Raw genomic sequence first — 26518 nt, 5'->3', positions numbered from 1 at the left:
TCTGTCAGAACATTATATCTTCCACAATAACACAGCAAATGAGTGTGTCACTAATACCTCCTATCTTGTCATGCTTGTGTTCTTATTTAAGAAATAAGTTACAATTTTTTTCAACAACTTTATTTAAATATGATTACTGTTGATATTAGAAATATGGTAATTTAAGAAGTGGCCAGTATCATGTATTAGCTGACACCACCACTGAAAAGAATGCCAAAAGACACTTCTGTCAACCAGAAATAAGAAATAATTAATTGTTTAAAGGACATTTAACAACATTTTGTGATCATTTAACGTGAGCATACATGCACAAGAATGCTGGCTGATTTATTTATGAACAAAATTTTATTTTTATTTATTGTAAATTGGCTGAGTGTGATAGAATGTTTGTAACATTCTTTATTAAATATACGTATAATACATTGGTTTAGTGTAGAAAGTGGTCAAGTTGAGTCAAATCATGTCTGTAGAACAAAAGGACCACTAATTTGTGGTGGGAATGGCCTTCGGCTAGTGAGAGTTAGGGAGTGCCGAAGCACCACTAGAGTCAAGTGGAGACAGACACTTTTTGAGTGTTGAGCTCAAGGACGAGATTTGGAACACTTTTACGGTAGGTAGGAAGAAAGCAGATCTGTCGGAGATAATGTGTGAGATTCTATTGTACATGTGATGGATTCTGGGAGGTGAACGGCTCCTAGAATACTTTAACTTTTGATGGGACTAACTTTCATGAGGACTGGATATGCACAAGAGCAGAACTCCAACTTTTTCGCTTGAATTATGGAACTGAGACTAAACAGAGTATGAGACATCAATCGTTATATCTCATGTATTGACATACAAATTGTCATGCTGAACTCTGAATTATTTTGAGCTAGAGAATATTTCGTGTATTGTGATCACGAAATGGACTTGGTTGTCTTGCATCTTGGATGACCATTTAGATTGGAGATTCTGCAACCAATATTGTAATGCACTTAACGCAAGTCTGTTGAGGTAACTTGAGGACCTCTTACCGTTCTTTTCTTTTTCTAGATGACTTACATAAACATTGTCCAACATAGTTCTCTAGTTCCATCTGCACCAATTTCAGACGTTACAATCGAACTCTTTTATTAATTATTCATCTATCTTTCATTTAATATTTTTCATTATTTTATTCGCAATTCTAGCCAATGCATAGCTTATTTGACTGCAGAACCACAGCTAAAGATTATTATTTGCAGTGAGTTAGCCACCAGGCATGAAAGCAATCGTTTACAGCTCGACCCAACGACTTCATCGAACAATTCTTTTTAAACAGAGCCTTGCGTAGTCCAGTTACCTATGGTACAAGCAACCGCATGTAAAGCTCCACGATGAATCAAAGATGTTTCCATATTGTGCGTAGCGCACATCTGGTCATTTCTGGGTGACCCTACGGCTCTCAACCATATGGAGAAATACTAGGAAGTCATAACCTAGCTTATCATAGACCTCCGATGTCTCTAGAACCAGAGTATCACGAGCAGTTCTAGGAATAATGATGCAAACAGTGAGCTTCCTAGAAAATCAGTGAGCAAGGCTAGTCTTCTTAATTTTCTTGCCAGTCTCTGGAATGGTCCAAGTATGACCTCAGACCCCAGACGAAAGACATCGTTCGTTGCAGTTCATGTCACAATCTGCAATTGGTTGCACCCTCTTCCCTCGGTGACTACCAGAACAGCGTCATCAACACACTAAATGAGGCCCCCAAGACATACACACTAACGACACCCAGACTGCTATTTGAAGTTTGAATATTTTGGGATACATGGAGATCATGAAGTGATTGATGTGAATGCTAACCAGTTTCAGAGAGAGGTATAACACGTGTTGTAATTGACATTAGCAGGTGAGTCACTCACTAAGACGAATGCAGTAGCCAAAATATTCCTCTAAGGAGTTAATCGTAAACTGTCGTTAACCGTCATCATACATGTTTATATACCTGCGTCATAAATTGATAATGAAAGAACATACGAGAAAATAGAGTTAGGTACTTACAACTTACTGATTATTGCGCTGTTAGGCTTGAGGCTGCATTCCAAGACAGGAAACCAAGGCAGATGGCTACTGTACAAGCTAACGTCTAGGTTACAAGGGGTAAAGAGCAACAGAAACGGCATTCGAGCTGCAAAGCCGCGCGGCAGCTGTCCCAAGGAAGTAGTTTGAGATCAGAGAAGTAACTTGTATCTTCGGTAAGAAGATTTTGCTAAATCGATTACAAGATTTTTGCAACTAAACAGTGCTTTCCTTCTCAGTTTTTGGTCCTAATTTGCCCTAAATTCTAAAGATGGATATAAAGCTGTGGAAACTGTAATTCATTGATACTTATCACTGAACCCCTTTCTGTGTCCAAGGTAAAGAACCTGATAACCAGACTTTGCGTTACATGCCAAACCTGTCCGCAGTGTTTCAGGAAGTGAGGGCATGTGACACCGTTGATGGTGATCCACCCAACAAATGGGGTTGTTAAGCTTAGCAGTCCCCTTGGTGCTGCTAGCGAGGAGTAGGCTCTGTGCCGGCACCAGATTTGACGTTCTCCATTCTCTCTTCCCTATCATCATCATAGTCATTGTCATCATCATACAACACAAACATTACACTGTACTCCACACATACATTACATGCATACAGTATTACAAATATTGTATTGGAGCATGCTGCAAATAAATAAACAACTGATCACTGACACTCTTGTATATGAATGAGTCATAGTAATTTTCGACTGTACTAGCGATTCTGCCTTTTTTCGCTCGAAATTATAAAGTGCGGTTTCCACACTGTCCTTGCACTGATTGGCTTTATATGCTGCGTTTTAGGGTATGACAAGAAGCTACATCTTCACGTCATCTACAACTTTCTCTATAGTATTACTGATTAGTAACCTGTCCTGTGCACATTTACTTGACGTAAACTTGGTAATTTTGAAATCTCCGTTCCCGTATAATTTTCTGATTACATTTAACTAGATCAAAGAAGCATGGAAATCAGTAATGTTCATCTCACTTGAAACTTAGAGGAGCCATCCTCATAGACCTTACTCAGTGGTGTACTGACTCTTACAAGCAGTTCTAAGACATTACAATAATTTTTCTTTCACACTTCTCTGCGTTTTATTTTGGTGCTTATTTCGTACTTTATGTAAATCTTTCTTCGATTTATACAATTCAAATTCACTGCTCTCACACATTCCTTACCTTTAAACATTTTCTCCCTCCTTCCTTTAATCAAAAATTCCACAACCTTTTCTTTTCTCTAAAAGCTATTACTGTGCATGCCTTCTTTGGTCTAAGAAGGCACTGTGTGCTTGTTTTGGAAATAAATCAGCACAACGATCATCGTTCGAATCACGGTTTGCGGAATCGTCAGTTTCCTGTTCTATCTAATGTTTCCACAGTTTATGACGAAATGTCGATACTATTCAGTTGGAAGTCCAAGAAATTGACTAAATAACACATATGTAGGTCTTAATGAGAAGTAGGTGATTTCGACTGCATACCTCATCCTTGATATTTCAACTTTGCAAAGTTGGAAACATTAATTGATTTCCACATTACTGTGAAACTCTGGAACCTGCACATTGACAGATGCTGTTAGGAAGCAAATACGAAAAAAAAACACCAAAAAATTTAATTCAGTTTTATATCTCTTGTTAGCACTTAGTGTTAGCGCAAAGGCAACTGGTAATTATTACGCATCTTAAATGAGTTTCAGATTCGAGTGAACAGCAACCTTGAACAACATAGAAACTGTCAACGAACACTGAAATTCTCTTATAAACTACAATTGCGTTGTGCAGTGCTATAATTTTAATGAAGCACCTCAGCCAAAACTATGCACCTACCGTGCTGTGCATGGGCTGTCCGCTACAGCTAAGGTATCAGTGTACGTTTCTCCAGCCGCCTTGCGAGCTCCCAGTTAAGAAATTTTCATTTTTTTTAACTTTCAATGTGTCCTAGTTGCTAAAATTTTGACACTGAGTTTCTTTCAGTGTAATCTTCCTTTACAAAAGATTAAAGTGCAGTTTTCGAGTTGTCGGATTGTTCCATTCCCTTGTTAGAAGGACAGTGACGTTTAGCTTTCAGCTGAAAGCTGTTGCCACAAAGCATGGAATTTGTTAATGCATAGCTCTGATAAAGCATGGAATTTGTTAATGCAAAGCTGAGGAACACTCCTAACTATAGAACAGGAGAAGGTTAAAGTTCTAAACGTGGTTGGTCGGAAGCACCAAGAAGGTGTAAGGCCAGAAAACAATTTGGTCGAAGCCTGTAATGTGCCAGATGGATAAATGGAGTGAAAAAGACAGAGGTATAAAGTCCAAGAGTTCGAAACCCGTCTCCACTTGAATTTTGATTAATAATCAACATTGGCAGCCGACGGCTTCTGGCATAATAAGTCAGCCTCATTCTGTCAATGGCCTTGTCAAAAGAGGGCGGAGGAGCTGGCAGACATTCAGCGCACTCTCTTGTCCTAGGGGTGGGAAACTGCCTCTAAAGGCGGAAGAATCAGAAGTGATCAACGGCATGTGGATGCAGAAGGCAATGGGAACCACTGCTTTAAAGACACATAACATGTATTCACATGTGGCCTCTCATTTAAAAACGTATCCTGATGATCTCTATTTCCAAAATATTCTGGAATAGTCTCCCATTCGGAACACCGGGAGGTGACTGCCAAAGGGGAAGTGACCATGAGAAAAAGACTGAATAACCAGCGAAAGAATAACGTTCTACGAGTCGGGGCGTGGATAGTCACAAGCTTGAATGTGACAAGGAAACAATAAAATCTGAAAAGTGAAAGCAAAGGCTCAATCTAGATATATTAGGGGTTAATGAAGTGAAATGGAAAATGGTGTAACAGGAGTAGGATTTGTTATGAATATAAAGGTAGAGCTGTGAACAGTTCAATGATAGGGTTATTCTTATCAGAAACGACTAACATCGACAACGATAGTTGAGGTATATATGCCGAGGCCGCATATTGAAAGGGTAATACAGTACGTAAAGAAAGATGAAAATCTAATAGTCATGGGAGATTGAAATGCAGTTTTGGGGGGAAAAGCAGAAGAACTTAATACAGGAGAAAATGGGATTTGGACAAAGATTGAGAGAGGAGAAAGACTAACTGAGCTCTGTAATAAATTTCGGCTAGTTATAGCGAATACTCTCTTTAAGAACCACAAGACGAGCAGGTATACTTAGAAAAGGCCGGATGACACGGGAAGATTTCAGATACACTCCTGGAAATTGAAATAAGAACACTGTGAATTCATTGTCCCAGGAAGGGGAAACTTTATTCACACATTCCTGGGGTCAGATACATCACATGATCACACTGACAGAACCACAGTCACATAGACACAGGCAACAGAGCATGCACAATGTCGGCACTAGTACAGTGTATATCCACCTTTCGCAGCAATGCAGGCTGCTATTCTCCCATGGAGACGATCGTAGAGATGCTGGATGTAGTCCTGTGGAACGGCTTGCCATGCCATTTCCACCTGGCGCCTCAGTTGGACCAGCGTTCGTGCTGGACGTGCAGACCGCGTGAGACGACGCTTCATCCAGTCCCAAACATGCTCAATGGGGGACAGATCCGGAGATCTTGCTGGCCAGGGTAATTGACTTACACCTTCTAGAGCACGTTGGGTGGCACGGGATACATGCGGACGTGCATTGTCCTGTTGGAACAGCAAGTTCCCTTGCCGGTCTAGGAATGGTAGAACGATGGGTTCGATGACGGTTTGGATGTACCGTGCACTATTCAGTGTCCCCTCGACGATCACCAGAGGTGTACGGCCAGTGTAGGAGATCGCTCCCCACACCATGATGCCGGGTGTTGGCCCTGTGTGCCTCGGTCGTATGCAGTCCTGATTGTGGCGCTCACCTGCACGGCGCCAAACACGCATACGACCATCATTGGCACCAAGGCAGAAGCGACTCTCATCGCTGAAGACGACACGTCTCCATTCGTCCCTCCATTCACGCCTGTCGCGACACCACTGGAGGCGGGCTGCACGATGTTGGGGCGTGAGCGGAAGACGGCCTAACGGTGTGCGGGACCGTAGCCCAGCTTCATGGAGACGGTTGCGAATGGTCCTCGCCGATACCCCAGGAGCAACAGTGTCCCTAATTTGCTGGGAAGTGGCGGTGCGGTCCTCTACGGCACTGCGTAGGATCCTACGGTCTTTGCGTGCATCCGTGCGTCGCTGCGGTCCGGTCCCAGGTCGACGGGCACGTGCACCTTCCGCCGACCACTGGCGACAACATCGATGTACTGTAGAGACCTCACGCCCCATGTGTTGAGCAATTCGGCGGTACGTCCACCCGGCCTCCCGCATGCCCACTATACGCCCTCGCTCAAAGTCCGTCAACTGCACATACGGTTCACGTCCACGCTGTCGCGGCATGCTACCAGTGTTAAAGACTGCGATGGAGCTCCGTATGCCACGGCAAACTGGCTGACACTGACGGCGGCGGTGCACTAATGCTGCGCAGCTAGCGCCATTCGACGGCCAACATCGCGGTTCCTGGTGTGTCCGCTGTGCCATGCGTGTGATCATTGCTTGTACAGCCCTCTCGCAGTGTCCGGAGCAAGTATGGTGGGTCTGACACACCGGTGTCAATGTGTTCTTTTTTCCATTTCCAAGAGTGTATATTACATCATGGTCAGACAGCTATTCAGAAATCAGATACTGGATTGTAGGGCGTATCCAGGAGTAGATATAGATTCCGATCACAATTAAGGTTAGGCTGAAGTTTATGAGATTAGTCAGGAAGTATCAATATGCAAAGAAGTGGGTACAGAAGTACTAAAGAATGACGAGACACGCTTGGAGTTCTCTAAAGCCGTAGATATAGCAATAAGGAATATCTCATTAGGCAGTACAGTCGAATAGCAATGGACATCTCTATAAAGGGCCGTCACAGAAGTTAGAAGGAAAAACATAGATACAAAGAAGATAACTGCGATGAAACCGTGGGTAACAGAAGAAATATTTCAGTTGGTCGATGAAAGAAGAAAGTACAAAAATGTTCCGGGAAATTAAGAAATACGGAAATAAAAGTCAATCAGGAATTAAATAAATAGAAAGTGCAGGGAAGCGAAGACGAAATGGCCCCATGTAAAATGTGAAGAAATAGAAAAACATACGATATGCTGACTCAGCAAATAGAAAGGTCAAAACAACCTTCGATGAAATTAAAAGCAAGAGTTGTAATATTAAGAATGCAATGGGAATTCTATTGTTAAAATGCTGATGAGAGAGCGGATAGGAGGAAGGAGTGCATTGAAGGTCTCTATGAGGACGGATATTTGTCTGATGTGATAGAAGAAGAAACAGGAGCCGAATTAGAACACATAGGGATCCAGCATTAGAATCAGAATTTAAAAGAACTTTGGAGGACTTAATGAAAATAAAGCACAATGGATAGATAACATTCCATCAGAATTTCTGAAATCATTGGGGTAAGTGGCAACAAAACGACTATTCACGTGGGTGTGTGAATGTATGAGACTGACGACATACCATCTGACTTTTAGAAAAGCATCATCCACGCAATTCTGAAGATAACTGCGAAGAAACCGTGGGTAACAGAAGAAATATTTCAGCTTAACAGCTCAAGCATCCAAGTTGCTGACAAGAATAATATACAGAAGAAAGGGAAAAAATTAGGACGTGTTAGATGACGATCAGTTTGTCTTTAGGAAAGATAAAGGAACTAGTGAAGCAATTCAGACTTTGCGGTTGATAATGGAAGCAAGACTAAAGGAAAATCACGACACATTTATAGCATTTGTGAACCTGTAAAAAGCGCTCTATAATGAAAATAGTGCACGATGTTCGAAAATCTGAGAAAAGTAGGGGTAAGCTATAGGGAGAGACGAATAATATACTATATGTGCAAGAGCCAAGAGGGAATAATAAGAGTGGACGAGAGAGAAAGAAATGCTCGGATGAAAAAGGGTTTTAGACAGGTATGTTGTTTTTCACTCCTGCCGTTCAATGTGTATATCGAAGAGGTAATGATGGGAATAAAAGAAAGGTTCAGGAGTGGAATTAAAATTCAAGGTCAGAGGATATCAATGATACGATTCGCTGATTGATATTGCCATCCTGAATGAAAATGAAGAAGAGAGAGAACAGCGAAAAATTTACCATCAAGATTGGTGGTCACGAAGTAGATGAAGTTAAGAAATTCTGCTACCTAGGCAGTGAAGTAACCAAAGACGAACAGAACAAGGAGGACAAAGCAGATTATCACTGGCAAAGAGGGCATTCTTGGCCAAGAGAAGTCTACTAGTACCAAACAAAGGCCGTTGAGGAAGAATTTTCTGAGAATGTACGTTTGGGACGCAGTACTGTATGGTAGTGAAACATGGACTGTGGGAAAAGCGGAACAGAAGAGAATCGAAGCATTTGAGCAGTGGTGCTACAGACTAATGTTGAAAATTAGTTGGACTGATACGGTAAGGAATGAGGATCTTCTGTGCAGAATCGGAGAGGAAATGAATATGTGGGAAACACTGGCAAGAAGAAGGGACAGCATGACAGGACATGTTAAGATATCAGGGAATGACTTCCATGCTACTAGAGGGAGCTTTAGAGGGCTAAACTGTAAGAGGATGACAGAGATGGAAATACTTTCAGTAAATAACTGAGGACGTAGGTTGCAAGTTCTACTCTGAGATGAAGAGGTTGGCACAGGAGAGTAATTAGTGGCGGGCTCCATCAAACCATTCATAAACCGATGACTCAAAAACAAAAACCAAAAACAAAAAAAGATGGAGAGAAACAGTAAGCCCCTCACAATATAGAAAGAAACAGTGCGCTCTCACAATACTTTGAAGGCTTTGGATTTTCGTATTCAGAGGAGATCTCAGTCAGATCATTTGGATGCTGATCCTTGTCGCTCGATCCCAGGTAAGCTGCGATACATCTCTGCTTCCTCGCATTGAGTGCTGTGCTCAAATGTTTGTACTTCACGTTGCTGCTGGTGATTGCTACTTGTGTCAGCTCTAACCCCACTGAGCCGGGGAGGACTCGGTTTACAGACTGAGTTCTGTGGACATAGTGCGTCAGTCGGCCGTTAGCTGTGTTATGTCAAGACCTGGTGTAACTGGTGAATCCGGAGTTACGACATTGAGCTGAGTACGTCATTCATCTGTCCCTGCCCACTAATTTGTCCGGCTTTCATATTCTACGCTGTGTGGACTGCGTGCTGGCAGCAGCAATGGATATTTCTAGGATTATCAAATATCTGCCACATAGTCCGCTTGTGGTCAATATTTCTCGCACTGCGATACGCCCACCTTCGTTACCGGCCCTTGGTGGCTTACTGAAATATTTGTTTGAGCGTAATTATCTGCGCTAAGGCTTTGTTGCTTCAGATTATTTGTATCTCTGATCAGTCGAATCTTTGGCTGTTTATGTAATTGCGCCTGTATTGAGAATTTCTGTGTACTACTGAGAACTTCGTTGTAGCGTATTTATGTTGGCCACACGCAGTGTGAAAGACTAAACAGTGGTTAACTTTAGTTTCTTCCATTGATGTGGCCATCGGCTTTCTTGTGCTGCAGTGTTCTGGGGAAGTGTTTTGGCAGTAACCTGCGGCAAAGTTTCGCATGTTAAATTGGATCTTAAGTGTTTATAAGGAACTTGCATTTAATCTTTTTTTATATTTTGTTTGCTTTAACTGAAAGGTCTGTACTTAATATATTTATTAAAGTTGTTTTGTAGATTTCCATGTTTAAATACTATGGCAGAAAGCATTGCTTGTAAGATCTAATTATCAAGTACCGCCCTGTAGAGGTAAGCTTGTCTTTTTCTTTATCTAAATGTTCGGTTCACACATGGTTTCTTGTAGTGTGGTTTGGCTAAATTACTGGCAGATCTTATTCTCTGGGCATTTATTAAGCTTTCCTGTATCAAATTTTATTCGGCTAAAGGATTTACCTTCACCACTATTACGGATTCTTGATATTATGTAAATCTGCTTAAAGACCAGTTTTTGAAATTTGGTAGTATATTAAGAGGCCTTATGCTGACCATTTCTCGAGAATGTGGCCATTAATATTTGCTTGTTTGTTTGACCTACGCTTCACCTAAGTGGTGTTTGTTAACAGCACTGACTTACTCTGCAGCGGAGTGTGCGCTGATATGAAACTTCCTGGCAGATTAAAACTGTGTGCCCGACCGAGACTCGAACTCGAGTTTCAGCACTAACTTAGTCTTCTGAGCTTCGTGGCCGGTTTTTCAGCGGCTGGTGCCCGCGAGGGACTTGTTGCTGTTACGCACCGCCTTGGTGTTTGTCGGCTGCGTTTGAGGCACATCCGTGATGGCCTCAGCGTGCTGGTTCGCGCTGCCTGCTAATAAATTTTATCTAGTGGCTGCATTACTTAATGTTCTGATCTATGGAATCTTATTTAAACTTTTACTTTAGTTGCACATCACTTTTGGGATATGCTTGTATTGCACATATATTTCCAAATCATTTATCCATAAACACAGGTTTGAGCATGCACTGGAATAATCCTTGCCCCACGTGTGGACAACCTTATCTGTTGCGCTGTTTCAGTACTTGATATAAATATTCAATAGTTTTTATGCTGATTTTAGCAGTGTACTTGCCCTATTGTGTGTTAAGAGCTTGCTTGATTTTTTAAAAAATTAATTAGTTTCTTAATAATCCTATAAAGACCTTAAGAAACCTTATCTTAAATTATCTTAAAAATATCTTTGCTGTTTCCTTTGAGCAGCTTCCGTTTTATAAGGAAAATGGCTCAAGTGGCTCTGAGCACTATGGGACTTAACTTCTAAGGTCATCAGTCGCCTAGAACTTAGAACTACTTAAACCTAACTAACCTAAGGACATCACACACATCCATGGCCGAGGCAGGATTCGAACCTGCGACCGTAGCGGTCGCGCGGTTCCAGTGCCTTTAACCGCTTGGCCACCCCGGCCGGCTTTTATAAGGAAAGAAGTTTTATTTACTGCTTTATATTTATTCTGGGATTGTGTTTTGTGGTATTTTGAGGTAAAGTCATTTTTTATATCCGATTATTGCTGTAAGCAACTGATTACATTTACCTGTCGCTCATAATTATTTGTGGTTATTAGATATATTTATTGATACTACTATGTATTGGTAAAATAAATGTAATCATTCAAGCGACAAATGACGCTGCTATTCTGGCTTCGCCCTTCCATGTTTTCCTTGCCTACCTCACCCTGTGTTTAGGAATTTCAATGGTAGCCACAGAGAGTGGGGGGGGGGGGGGGGGAGGGGGGGAGGGGCTAAAATTGTCTACACCTTTTGCGTCATTTGCCGTCTGAAACTCGAGAATTGCTTTACTAGGGGCGTTACTGTGGAAGATGGCGACCCGGAACTGGCGGCCAGGCTGCAAGCTGCGTTGGATAAGCCTCGTCACATTTTCCCTGACACCGCTGGAGAGGTAGGTGCCGCTTTTTCTAATGCTTCTGTAGCTTTGGAAGAAGTGTCTCGTAATTAGCAGTTTTTTAAGGCAGTGAACCTACCTATAGGCAATTGTGTAATGTCCAAGACCATTTGGCTCGCTGGAGTAACCGTCTGTCTCATTAAATTGTTTTGATTTTAGTGATTAGCAGAGCGCACATCTCATTACCCAATTTATATTGCTCCTTTTTATATTCCATTCAATATTTTGTTTGGTAATCCTTTAGGAATTCTCACAATAAATCGCTTAGTGATACCGAAATCTTTGTATTATTTAGTAGTTGAATTTCACTTTTATTATCAGGTTCCTTTGCCAGATATGAGCGATCAACAATTAAATTATCATAATTGGAATTATGTCGAAGGTACAACTTTGAAACTGACCACAAACAGGGCCTTATCATGATTTCCTCCATGAATTGCCTGTTGCATTATAGGAACTGTGGTAGTTAAAGGGGGGTTGGAGGCTGAGTGTGTTAGTCTAACTGCTTCGGATTTCTTTAATTGATTTGAGTGATGTGGACACCTCACAACCCCAGCACCTCCCTTAATATGGCGACCAGTCCCTGGGATCTTCCCAGGTCGGTTCTGAGAGGCAGTCAGAATTTAATGAAGTTCAGTTTTTTCTACTCCTTCTTTTATTTTAGCTCCGCCATAGTATGTGACACTTGCAAGAATTTACTAATCATTTTGTTGTTCTTTTTGTGTAGGTACTTTTGCTGTTGTGGTTATTCATATGGATGTGGTGAAATAAGGTTAGGTTGAGATGTAAGGGAAGTGAGCCCGAAAGGTGTAGTATGATGGACAGAGCAGAAGTTATGAACGAAAACTGAGCAGCGGATGAGATTCTTCACGTTCCCACGCCACAGAATGATACACACACTTACATGAGGTATGGTTCAGTAACTGGTCGTAAGCGTAGCAGTGAAGATGATAATTTGGAATAAGAAGAAGAAGGTAGAAGCATCAAAAGCCTAGATTACCAAGACGATGTAGCAGCCCAAAGGAATTGCGTGTCATGCGACCAACCGGTGATCCTGAGTGCCAGCAGAAGTCGAGTTTACTATTACAGATTTTGGAAGAAACAAATGAAGGAAAATAATCAGAATAGAGGAAATGTAAGAATTAGAAAAGAGACTTCAGGAGATAGAAGAGAAGTTGGGGAATCAACTTGAGAAAATCGATGGCCACCTAACAGTAGCGGGTAACATTAGTAACGACTTTAAGCAGATAAGAAGTGCAATAGTATCGAAGGAAATTGACGGAGATTCGAATTGTGAAATGATTTGGGTGAAGGTCACGGTTAAAGCAGGCTCAGACATGGTAATTGGATGTCTCTATAGGCCCCCGGGCTCAGCAGCTGTTGTGGCTCAGCACCTGAAGAATAATTTGGAAAATATTTCGAGTAGATTTCCCCACCATGTTATAGTTCTGGGTGGAGATTTTAATTTGCCGGATATAGACTGGGAGACTCAAACGTCCGTAACGGGTGGCAGGGACAAAGAATCCAGTGAAATATTTTTAAGTGCTTTATCTGAAAACTACCTTGAGCAGTTAAACAGAAAACCGACTCGTGGCGATAACATATTAGACCTTCTGGTGACAAACAGACCCGAACTATTTGAATCAGTTAATGCAGAACAGGGAATCAGCGATCATAAAGCGGTTACTGCATCGATGATTTCAGCCGTAAATAGAAATATTAAAAAAGGTAGGAAGATTTTTCTGTTTAGCAAAAGTGACAAAAAGCAGATTTCAGAGTACTTGGTGGCTCAACACAAAAGTTTTGTCTCAAGTACAGACAGTGTTGAGGATCAGTGGACCAAGTTCAAAACCATGGTACAATATGCGTTAGATGAGTATGTGCCAAGCAAGATCGTAAGAGATGGGAAAGAGCCACCGTGGTACAACAACCGAGTTAGAAAACTGCTGCGGAAGGAAAGGGAACTTCACAGCAAACATAAACATAGCCAAAGCCTTGCAGACAAACAAAAATTACGCGAAGCGAAATGCAGTGTGAGGAGGGCTATGCGAGAGGCTTTCAATGAATTCGAAAGTAAAGTTCTATATACTGACTTGGCAGAAAATCCTAAGAAATTTTGGTCCTATGTCAAAGCGGTAGGTGGATCAAAACAAAATGTCCAGACACTCTGTGACCAAAATGGTACTGAAACAGAGGATGACAGACTAAAGGCCGAAATACTAAATGTCTTCTTCCAAAGCTGTTTCACAGAGGAAGACTGCACTGTGCTTCCTTCTCTAGATTGTCGCACAGTTGACAAAATGGTAGATATCGAAGTAGACGACAGAGGGATAGAGAAACAATTAAAATCGCTCAAAAGAGGAAAGGCCGCTGGTCCTGATGGAATACCAGTTCGATTTTACACAGAGTACGCGAAGGAACTTGCCCCCCTTCTTGCAGCGGTGTACCGTAGGTCTCTAGAAGAGCGAAGCGTTCCAAAGGATTGGAAAAGGGCACAGGTCATCCCCGTTTTCAAGAAGGGACGTCGAACAGACGTGCAGAACTATAGACCTATATCTCTAACGTCGATCAGTTGTAGAATTTTGGAACACGTATTATGTTCGAGTATAATGTCTTTTCTGGAGACTAGAAATCTACTCTGTAGGAATCAGCATGGGTTTCGAAAAAGACGGTCGTGTGAAACCCAGCTCGCGCTATTCGCCCACGAGACTCAGAGGGCCTTAGACACGGGTTCACAGGTAGATGCCGTGTTTCTTGACTTCCGCAAGGCGTTTGACACAGTTCCCCACAGTCGTTTAATGAACAAAGTAAGAGCATACGGACTATCAGATCAATTGTGTGATTGGATTGAGGAGTTCCTAGATAACAGAACGCAGCATGTCGTTCTCAATGGAGAGAAGTCTTCCGAAGTAAGAGTGATTTCAGGTGTGCCGCAGGGGAGTGTCATAGGACCGTTGCTATTCACAATATACATAAATGACCTGGTGGATGACATCGGAAGTTCACTGAGGCTTTTTGCAGATGATGCTGTGGTGTATCGAGAGGTTGCAACAATGGAAAATTGTACTGAACTGCAGGAGGATCTGCAGCGAATAGACGCATGGTGCACGGAATGGCAATTGAATCTCAATGTAGACAAGTGTAATGTGATGCGAATACATAGAAAGATAGGTCCCTTATCATTTAGCTACAAAATAGCAGGTCAGCAACTGGAAGCAGTTAATTCCATAAATTATCTGGGAGTACTCATTAGGAGTGATTTAAAATGGAATGATCATATAAAGTTGATCGTCGGTAAAGCAGATGCCAGACTGAGATTCATTGGAAGAATCCTAAGGAAATGCAATCCGACAACAAAGGAAGTAGGTTACAGTACGCTTGTTCGCCCAATGCTTGAATACTGCTCAGCAGTGTGGGATCCGCACCAGGTAGGGTTGATAGAAGAGATAGAGAAGATCCAACGGAGAGCAGCGCGCTTCGTTACAGGATCATTTAGTAATTGCGAAAGCGTTACGGAGATGATAGATGAACTCCAGTGGAAGACTCTGCAGGAGAGACGCTCAGTAGCTCGGTAAGGGCTTTTGTTAAAGTTTCGAGAACATACCTTCACCGAAGAGTCAAGCAGTATATTGCTCCCTCCTACGTATATCTCGCGAAGAGACCATGAGGATAAAATCAGAGAGATTAGAGCCCACACAGAAGCATACCGACAGTCCTTCTTTCCACGTACAATACGAGACTGGAATAGAAGGGAGAACCGATAGAGGTACTCAGGGTACCCTCCGCCACACACCGTCAGGTGGCTTGCAGAGTATGGATGTAGATGTAGATGTAGACTTCGTTAGCAGCAAAGGGGAGGGTGGATCAGCCAGGGTAGAAGCGACGGTCGCCAAAAGAACAGCCGTAATGGCAAATAACCGTGCCAGGCTAGCGAGGCGAACTGCAAACAATAATGCGTTTGCAACTGAATCCCTCAAAACGCAGGGACAAGAGCATATTGGAAATTGAATCGCTCAAAACGCAGGAACAAGAGCATATTGTGGGTACCCCACAAAGACTAACGAGTGTAAAAGAACATGCTGAGAGTACCTCACAGAAAATAAAGAGAATAGAAGAAAGTGTTCTTCAAACAGAACAACTAGGACAGTGGAGTGCTTTGCGCTCTTACCTCACAGGAGTGGCAGAGAGAATTGTGTCATCTGCAAGGTGCTCAGCATGTGTGGTGTCAGAAAGGAAAAACGCAGCACAGTGTGTGCGCTCTGGGAATAACAGCGATCTCTAGCACAACTGCAGCCCATTTAGCAGTTGCAATGCGGAGCTGGAATACCAGAGTAACGCACGATTAGTCGGTGACTACAACCAACCGAAGGTATCCGGACACGTAGGGTAGAGTAGGATGTGTGACTCGGGGCTTAGAGAGAGCACAAGAGCAGAACCGGACTTCGATTATAAGCTTTCCTCTTAGCGCTAAAATTCCAGAATTTTAGGTAAACAGGAATGCCACTCCAAGCGAAAATTTAGCTGCCTCATCTTTCCCACTCATTACCGGTCTCATGGCAACACTGGGATTTATCTGCGAACACAATGAAGGTCCAGCAGCCGAGAAAATGCGCTGGGTGGCGGCAAACTGCCTATCATTCCAAGAATTCAAAGACATGTTTCTCGACCGGCCACTGTGACTGTGCGGTTCTAGGCGCTTCAGACCGGAAACGCGCTGCTGCTGCGATCGCAGGTTCGAATCGTCATTCGGGTGTGGATGTGTGTGACGTCCTTAGGTTGGATAGGTTTAAGTAGTTCTAATTGTAGGAAACTGACGACCTCAAATGTTAAGTCCCATAGTGCTTAGAGCCATCTGAACCATTTGAACATGTTTCTCGGAATATACTGGTCATGTAAAAATGCAAGACCGAATAAAACAAGACATTATCCTGTGCCCAAATCTAGAATCGTTAGAGTATAAGAGCCCTACGAAATTACTCTAAGGATTAATAAAGCAGAATCAGTTCTTAGACGCACCGCAGTAACAGTGAAATCATCCGGTTTATCTTCTTGAAACTACCAAGTAATTACCAGCAAGCCCAAGTTGGTAAATGTGGTACAAATATCGAGACCTTTAAGAGTCTACTTGGAGAATTAGAGCTGATATTCGACAGACAAGCTGCACGAAAGCGAAATTCAGGACAAAATAACAACTAACTCCTGTGGAGTATGTTTAGACTGAGGTGTTTAGAACAGAAACGTATGTAAAGTGAATGTAGAAGTGTGTAGAATAATTTTTGACCATGTTACTTGCTGTTGGGTAGGCCGACAAAGTACACCAATGGACGACGCCATCTTGTGCATCCTCATTGAGTGTGAATGAAATGTAATGAGTTCCTTTTCATTTGCAACAAACCATTCATTGCCGCTGCGTGGGCAGCAATACCATCCATCAGAGACTCGAGTTATGGGATAAGTTTCTTGTGTGTGCCGAAACTTGGCCAATGTTGAGACATGGCTGTGATTGGGGAACTTCTCGCCTTATGGGCACGCCATTGGTTGAGTAGCATCATTTTTTTCGGTGCAATATGGGCACGCCACTGGTTGCTTTGCATCATTTTTTCGGAAGAGTTTTACATCGGAGTATGGGCACAACACTGAGTGCGTTGTACTACTTTTCGAAAGAGTTTCACTGTAGCGTTGGATACATCATCGTGGGAGTAGCGAGTTCCTCGCAATAACACCATGTCGGTGCACGTGGGGACAAAAAGTGCAAGGGGAGTAAACAGCATCTCCTCGACCAAATCTTGTCTGTGAGTAAGTGAAGTTACGAACACCCGTGTAATGAAAGCAGTAACATAACGCACATAGAGTCCGCAATTGCAGGTGCAAAAACATGTGAGGTGTAATACAAGATTAAGAATTCTTGTCTTCCCTCAAAGAACAGAACTCAGTTAGACTGTACAACCTGCCCCCGCAGGAGACGGCGGAAAAAGGAGCCAGTGGTGGCAACTCGACGCCCAGCTGATCACAGAAAGTGCAACGCCGCCTCTTCAGGACGCACCAGCTCGGGAGAAAAGGCGTCATTACAGTGGTAAATGTATTATTACTACATCAACGACCTTCATTATGATCACTCCGATCTAAAATGGTGTTCCTCTTCTGTGGTATGTCCTATCTCTACCTTGACATATTGTTCTCGACGTAACAGAAGTCGTCAACGAAGACAGTGTCGCCAGCAAGCCATAGCGCTGTAGTCAGTCATACTCATAGGGTGAAGGATAGACAATTGGTGGATTTCATTGTATTATTAGAATAATGTGTAATGGGAATAGGGTTAATTATGGCACTAGTATAGTTTTTCTGTGTCTTGTGCTTGCATCTATCTGGGTGAGGTTTTCTGGGCCATAAGAGATCTACATTTTTGTACCATTACTTTAGACAAGTAGGGCCCTGTAGGGTTATGTTGCATAGCAGTAATGTTAGTACGTAAGGTGGTCAAAGTCTTGTAAATAATAATAGTTTATTGTAAGCTATTCAGTCGTGAAATGTTCAGGCGTGATAATGGCAACAAATTCAGTTGTACTGTCAAAGTAAAGACTGGCTTTTATTTTGTTTGTATTTGTAAAACTGTATTGTGGAAATATTGCGGACAATGACCGACTGGGAATCCATCAGCATTGTGCAAGTGGATGAGGCAGGCTGTGCGACGTAAGTCGAATCCAACTCTTTTGAGTCCCCAGGCCCGAGGGAAAAATGTGGGACTGTGTGCGCTGACAGGTATCCCTCCGAACAAGCACAGCATCCCTTCCAAATTCCAGAGCAGCTGACCGGTGTGTGGCGGAACAAAGCCAGAGGCCAGACCAGGCCGCAGCGCTATACCTAGGCATGTGGCAGCTGTCGGCGGTAGCAGACTGCGTGGGGCCTACCTGAGGAGGGCTTCCCCGAGACTCCCCTTCATAGCAATGGAAAACGACCAGTAGCAGACACACCCGTACCGTGACAACAGCATCGACCTATGGAACCAGTGTCTACGGTGCACGCTGATGACACGCGCTGTTGACACTACACTTTTTTCATACTTCCGGCCTGACTGCAAGGACAATGCAGTTACTGCTAAGTAGTGTGGACACCTGTATCCTAATTCAATTTCTCTTCTCCTAGAGAAATAAAATATGAGCGATCGATAATGAATTACTCGATCTGCAAATCAGCTTTCAAATCCTTCCTGCTGGCTAGCAAATCAGTGGTACCACCCCATACAGGCCATCCTATTCCTTGCTCATCCTTGAACTAACCATCTTCTTTCGTCAGGCAGCTGTCTGATAATCCTGTCATTAGTCCATATGAGGTGAGGTCCACAGAGGGGACGAGGCACATGCTGTGTTTCAATCACAGCTGAGACACCTACAGAGATTTCCTACAATGGCTGAATAGAGCAGTTTATCTGTGATGAACTGCCTTGCCAGACATGAGCCACCTGGTCTGACCGCCGTTATTTCTACCGACATGGAAGTGTCTGGTGCGCCCACTGGCACCTCTCCTGCCTGCGTCTCCTGAGGGACATCTAGCCGTTGGCCCTTGCCTCTAACAGCACCTCCTCCTGGAAGAACGACTATACAGACGCCAACTCATATCCCTCAACCATTGTCACGGAGGAAGACGACCGATGTCAAGTGAGTGGAAGCATGAAGTGTAAGTGTGTGATATGTTCTTTATTGTGGTACTGGTAATGACAGATCATAGTCCTGCAAAACATATCCCCCACTCGCCCTGCCAAAACAAGTTCACTTTTTCCCAATCTTGAGACCTTAATAAACTGTGTGTTGTAATGTTTTGACAGTCTTGGTATTACCAAGATTGTCCTTGTCCTATTTTTTTCCCTTCTTTAGTTTTTATACAATACAGGGAACTGGATACGATATCTTTCCGTGCCTCTCAAGCATCTATCACTATTTTTTAATTTTGTTTATTTGACATGTTTTCTTAAGCAGTTCGTCAAGATAAAGAGGATTCCTTCACTGGGTAGCCTCCTTGGGAGGAATTCTTACAACATTAGCTGACAATGACTTTACATCACTGAAAAATGAAATCGTTTTTTGTGTTTCATTCTGGGAATGTAAATTTCGTATGTATGGCAACACATTTAATTCTGTTGGATATTTTTTGTGATGCTGTTATTTTGATCTTTCGAACTGTCTCATATAACGTGGTACTTAATTATGATTGCTTATCACCACCTACAAAATGTCAGATTGTACAGATACCACACAAACGCTGACAATGTTTCATTGTGCTGTCACTTGCGTGAATTCTGAATATTTGTTGCAAATTTCCTGTAGCAAGCGTCGAATGTCGGCTGAAGGACCATCAGTCACCTGCATTTGCTAAGGGGTACGGTATCTGTGAATGTCAACAGAACAGTAAGATGGTCCGATGGAAGTTTGGAACATACGTTTTTCGGAAAGTAATACATACGGACAGATATTTGCATAAAAACTACATTCACCATCCTCAACAAAAGAGAGGTGTCATTAAAAGTCTTGTCGATAGAGCCGAACGGATATGTACATCGGAACACCTGGACGCTGAAATAAAACATCTGAAGCAGGCCTTAGAGAAAAATGGCTACTCAGAGAAAGAGGTAACGAGAATTTTGCGACCACGAAACTGAAGACCGAAGGACAAGGATGAACCACAACGACGGTTGTTTCTCTCCCTTTTCTTAAAAAGTAAAGGATCACATCGGTAAGATTTTACAGAAACATGATATTGGAACGGTCTTTAGACCAACAAAGAAAATAAGTCAAGTACTCCGATCTGTGAAGGATAGACGCCCTCCTCTGTCGACATGTGTTGTGTACACAATTCCGTGCACGTGTGGTAAAGTTTACATTGGAATTACCAAGAGGAACGTAAGGGCACAGAAGTCTTTGCCGACTAGGAAAAATAGAGAAATCAGCTATGGCAGAGCACGCTCTTCAGTCAGAAAACCGCAAAGTAAAGTTTTCTGATACATAAATTTTATCTACAACGTTAAATTGTTATCCACGGCTATGTAGAGAAGCCACTGAAATTTATAAGCATCTTGATAATTTTAATATGAAAGAGGAGGCAGTGAAACTTAGCGACATATGGACAGAATCACTAGACAATTTTATCCTTGACAAGACGACAATTGATAGTTAAGTTTTATCTTTGACGAGGATAGTTTCTGCTCATCATGTTTTACTTCGACCACGCCCCCGTTTCTACGGTACATATGTCGCTCTCGGACGTCCGACGGGTCAGTCGGCAAGACTCAGCGGAGGAGCGCCTCTGAGGATGTCCACCGCAATCCTGGACGAAACGTCAGGAACAGAAGAGTTTCTTGGACCACGACCTCACATCCCCAAGTTTACCAGCAGCTATGTCATCCGGTGGTGAATGCCTTCATTCTATCGCAATAAGGACATTTGCCTTCTTAAAAGATGAGGATTTTGTTTCTGTTGGGCACACAGAAAACGAATTTTTAATTTTTTAAGGGTGTCTCTGAAGTTGCAGGTAGCAGGTGGTCCTATAATTAACAGGAACTTCCAGCATGGCCTTCTGCCAAGTGACCAACTTTCATTTCTGTAGATTACTTGCTCGTTGAGTGTGTGTGGTTTTCCTGAGTATTAGTCTGTGTTGCTTGAGATGTTGTTCTTGGTGAGAAAGAGAGGTTGGCTGCCTCGTTAGCCCTTCCGCCTTCCTTTTTGTGCTTACTGTGATTTGATTAAGACACAATGTAACTTCCAACACCTCAGATTTTCTTTACGTGAATGATACAACCCCAACGGTAAGCGAGCCAGTCGTTACAAAACAAAATCTTTTGTGATTGAGGGGCTACGAAAGACGCCAACTCTCGTTGCTTGTCCCATTTCATTCTTTTATGTCTTAATTCAACTTTTTCTTGTTGAATTCCCAAGTGGTGACGCCCAATTAAGGTCACTGGAGTAATGAAATCTAGAATGAGAGCTTTGATTTCTTTTACGAGGCGTGGGATTATGTGTAGCGGGAGCGCTACTGAGCGACAGGAGCAGAGTACAGCTCGCTCGTCGCACCACAGAGGCACCGGGCGGCGCCTTCGCCTTTTATAGTGAGGCGAGCAGGGTGTGAGATGTGGGCAGCATTGACGCCGAAGCCTCGCAAATCGTTTTAGTGCACTGGGTCCCGCCATTCGCCTACCAGACAGTGCTGGACAGCTGCATTGTCTGCGTCGGTTTAAAGAATTTTAATGGCTGCGTCCACGGGGGGTCGACAGTATGGCGCCCACGTACACTACTGCCGACCAGTTGCCAGAGGCAGTTTCAAGTCTATACTTTCCCACTCATATACCGAAAACAGCCGATTGGTGGACTGGTATGACGTGTGCTGATGCAAAAAAGCGTACCCCGAATTTGACAGGAAGAAAATTTGCTGTAATGGTTTTGAAGGACAAAGGAGCGGCATAATCTAAGACTATGGTTGGCATCTGTTTCTGTGTCCCCCAACGATTGGAGATTTTCTGGAGTGGTGGGGACAAGGCATTAATCTTTCGGCGTGAAGGCGAAGCGAGGAGTTCAGGGATTCGCTTCTGGATGGCGGGACAGGCCGGTCGTGTTTTGCTGCTGGAGCATTAGAGAGAACTTTAGGGTTCTTCACTTCTGGTCGGCCATAGTGAGGGTGATCACAAGAGTCAGAAGCATTATTCTCACGGTAGTGTGGGCAGAACCTGTCTGTGACCACATGGTGACAAAAGTTGGATTCGTTTGTCGTTTTACGCTTGCAGTATTGCGGTCGAGTCTTTATTTGCGGGCACCAACCGCCACTGAGAGTAGCTGCATCGTCAGCCATGTGCTACCAGTTGTCAGCGCCCGGCCAGTCTCGCAGGTGATAATGTATTCACAGGACCTGCACAATAGTCTAACTAATTTGATCCATCCCAACTTACGCCGTCTCCTTGTCGCCGTACACAAACATGGCTTGCATGTGTGATCTGTATCAAGAGCTCTCATTCCCGATCGGTATTATTTGTAATAGTCAGGAGTGACGATTTAAGGGATACTCTCACTCACAATGTTTGTAGGGGTCTATAACGTGATAGTTGATCCCACTCCTGTACGCGGATTCAGCCAACGTGTCATTACCCAAGTTACGTTGTTCTTATGTACGAATACTCCATATGTGTCTGGTAATACTTCAGGAATTCTCACAATAAATCACTTTGTGATACCAAAATCTTTTTATTATTTTGTAGATGAATTTTAACCTTTATTATCAGGGCCATTTGCCACATACGAGTAATCAGCTATTAAATTATCATAAATAGAATTACGTCGAAGGTGCAACTTTTAAACTGACCACAAACAGGGCCATACCATACTTTCTTCCATGAATTGACCGTTGCATGACAGCACTGTAGTAGTTAAGGAGGGAGGGGGGCTGAGTGTTGTAGTCTAATTCAGATTTCTTTAATGAATATGGGTGACATGGCCACCACACAACTTAGCACATATGTGTATATGTTCACTTTGCTGTGTGCCCTAGTCCACAAAAACACTCAAAACTGGTGGGAAACGGTCCACCAGCCGCTGCCAGAAGAGTTGCCTCCTACCAGTGTATAACTGCTGAGGAAGTTGCACGCAGATACATGGTGTGAAGGGATACTGCAGCAAACTGTTACTGAAGTGTCGGAAGATGTGCCTTCCACTTATCTAAAAGCGAAACAGATGCTGAGGAACTTGTGCAGAAATATGTCATAGGAAGGGACTGGGCAGCAAACTATCACCGTAGTGCAGGAAGGCCAATACACAGTACCACAAGTGACGGAAAGTGCTTCACTGCTCTAACTAAACATCGAAACTGTCAGGAACAAACTGCTCTTAAACAATGGTGCACAATGCAACACATGCACTAGGAACTGAGAACAACCATTGTAATAAAAACTACTGCAACAAACGACCGCAAAAGGTCTCGCTGGGAGAAAGTGGCGGCAGCTGCAAACGCGTTCACCTCAATGTGCAGATACAGATGAGCTAGCATAGAATCATTCTTTCCTCTCCTCCTACCTCCCCTCTTCCCTCCCTCTCTTCCCCCCCCCCCCCCCCCCCCCGAGATGCACTGGTGTACACCAGTTTTCTAGGTCTCTTATAACATATCGCTGATGGCACACAAAGAGGGCCATCTGCTGGCAGTTATATACTGTTTCCAATCTGCAGAAATGATTCATAGATGGACGAAAGACTCAAGAATAGGACGTTTCCTGCAAGCCGTTGAAAGTATTTCTCAGAAAGACTGTCCCTACGGAACGATAGCGAAATGGATGAAAAATTGAATGATCAACAGCAGCGTGCTTTCAAACGTTCTGGATGTGCCAGCACTGTCTGAAAGTGGTCCTCAGGTATCGGTCTCGTGGGTACTAGTCATTTCACTGTGCGCCGATCCGCTCACACTGCCCCCCTACGCCCCTCGGCCAAACAGATGGGGAGTAGTGCCTACACTCACTAGCCTCTGCCACTGCATGCGGTTATCACCTGTCAGCACTCTTATTTATTCTACTTGTTCAGGTAAACACTCTGAAGGCTGCCAGGTATAGGTTTCATATGTTCCACTGCACCAATTATCAGCTTTTTGTGTGAGTGTGTGTGTGTTCTTGTATACTGTGGAAGGATGAGATTCCTGCTGTACAGACGGCGAAGGAATAGGCTGTGGAGGAATTTTACACAGTTCATTTGCTCGTTGTGGAGTTATACACAGCGTGTCTGCCTAAAATGCTGCCATTCTAAACAGCTCAACTGCTGTAACGTCATCACATTTACTTAAAAAAGTGACTTAATAAACATGAACACCCATCTGCTGCATGAAGTACTACCATTGTGTATTCGGGTGTGATTCTTATGCTTGCTGGAACGAATATTGTATCGACTAACCTCACTTCACATTGTGTAAAGGGTGTAATCTTAACACTTTTAAAACGAATAAAGTGGATATAGTACTGGAAACAATGAACTCTCCAGCTAAAGATGCGTAAACTTACTCTCCAGGCGTGATTATTATGCTTGCTGCAACGAATATTGTACAGCCTGACCTCATTTCACTTCGTGTAAGGAATGTAGTCTTGCACTTATAAAACGAATACTCTGACAGTGCAGATAGTGGATATAGTACTAAAAACAATGAAATCTCCAGCTAAATAAGTGTAAACTTATTCTTCAAGTGTGATTATTGTGCTCGCTACAATGAATGTTGCACAGACTGACCTCACCTCACATCGTGTAAATGGAGTAACCTTACGCTTTTAAAACGAATACTGTGACAGCAACAGTGCAAATAACAGCCATAGTGGTAAAATCAATGAAGTCTCCCGTTAAATAAGTGTAAACTCACTCTTGCGATATGAACTTATGCTTGCTACAATGAATATTGAACAGAGAACATCGAATCTCTTGTTGAATGTACTCCAAAGAAAAAGCACTTAACACCATCCAACAGTCCTTAAGCATACATTTAGCCAGCAAGTTCCATACACCGTGGTTGGTAGAAGACTTTGACAATAACATAATGCTGGTAGGACCAAATAATAACTCGATACCCAATATTAAGGGAGCATTTCGGGATAAATAGACGTGTTTTTCTTCTGAGCACTACCAGTGTCTCTTAGGAGGAGAGAGATCTAATTCTCTAATAAGCGAGCAACTATTAAAAAAACACAATACCGACGGCTACAAGTTCATCCTAGCCTTGGTTCTACAGGAAGACAAAACGCCATAATAACATAACACACCTATCGAAACTTTCCACCAGAACAGTGCATGTGTCTTCACCTCGGTGTGTGGATACAGACTAAGCATCTTAGTCATTATAATTGCGTGGGCTTCGGCTGACACAGTCACACGACAAAAGTTTGTTGGGTATGGTACCGCGTCATAATGTATAAAACTACTACTGCTGTTGGAGAAAAACTAACGTTTCGGCTACGGTTGCAGCGGCCTTCTTCTGGGTCCTTCTGTGCCCAGAAGAAGACCGCTATAATCGTGGCGGAAATGTTGGTTTTTCTCCAGCAGCAGCAGTAGTTTTATACATTATAACGCGGTACCACACACAGCAAAATTTTGTGTCGATCTTAGAGTCAGTCTCGCCTCGCACCCTACCTCACCTCCTCCTTCATTCTCCTCCCACCTTAGGAAGGGATACCGGTTTTCCAGGTCTGTTCTGTCACTGATGGTACCAGAGAGGTTCACCCACTGCAGATGCTCTGCTTTGGCTGGTGTTGGGTTGACAATGATATACTGTTTCAGGTCTGCAGACATCAGAAAACCGGTATTTCCAGGAAATGGCAGCCCCTGCAAAAATAGCTAATACTTGACTATTCGCCATAGATGGAGTAAAAAATCACTCTGGGAGACGAATGGCAGACAACACGCTAAAGTCCTTGTCTACGCCTCACAGTGTGAAGCGGCAATTCCAGGAACTGCACAGACGATAGGAGTGGGCGCCACGAACAGCAGCCGTTGAGGTCGCTGGAAGCGGTCACATTTCAATATGCCGGTACCGACCAACCCGCGACCACTGGCCGCTTCCAGCAGCTTCCCATAGCCCATGCGTTCTCCTAGCCTTCGAGCATTCAAAATTAGTCTCTGCGAAAGTCTTGTAAATAAGTTGTCACGCATAAGGGTGTCACATACATTTCAAACACAAAAATGGTTCAAATGGCTCTAAACACTATGGGACTTAACTTCTGTGTGGTGTCACCGCCAGACACCACACTTGCTAGGTGGTAGCCTTTAAATCGGCCGCGGTCCGGAAGTAAACGTCGGACCCGCGTGTCGCCACTATCAATGATTGCAGACCGAGCGCCGCCATACGGCAGGTCTAGAGAGACTTCCTAGCACTCGTCCCAGTTGTACAGCCGACTTTGCTAGCGATGGTTCACTGACTTCTACGCTCTCATTTGCCGAGACGATAGTTAGCGTAGCCTTCAGCTACGTTATTTACTACGACCTAGCAAGGCTCCATAGTCAGTACTATTGATATTGTAAACCATGTATCGTCAAG

The sequence above is a fragment of the Schistocerca gregaria genome, chromosome 3 (genome assembly GCF_023897955.1).
Source record: "Schistocerca gregaria isolate iqSchGreg1 chromosome 3, iqSchGreg1.2, whole genome shotgun sequence".
Classification (NCBI taxonomy): Eukaryota; Metazoa; Arthropoda; class Insecta; order Orthoptera; family Acrididae; genus Schistocerca; species Schistocerca gregaria.
Note: the sequence above shows the minus strand (reverse complement) of the source record.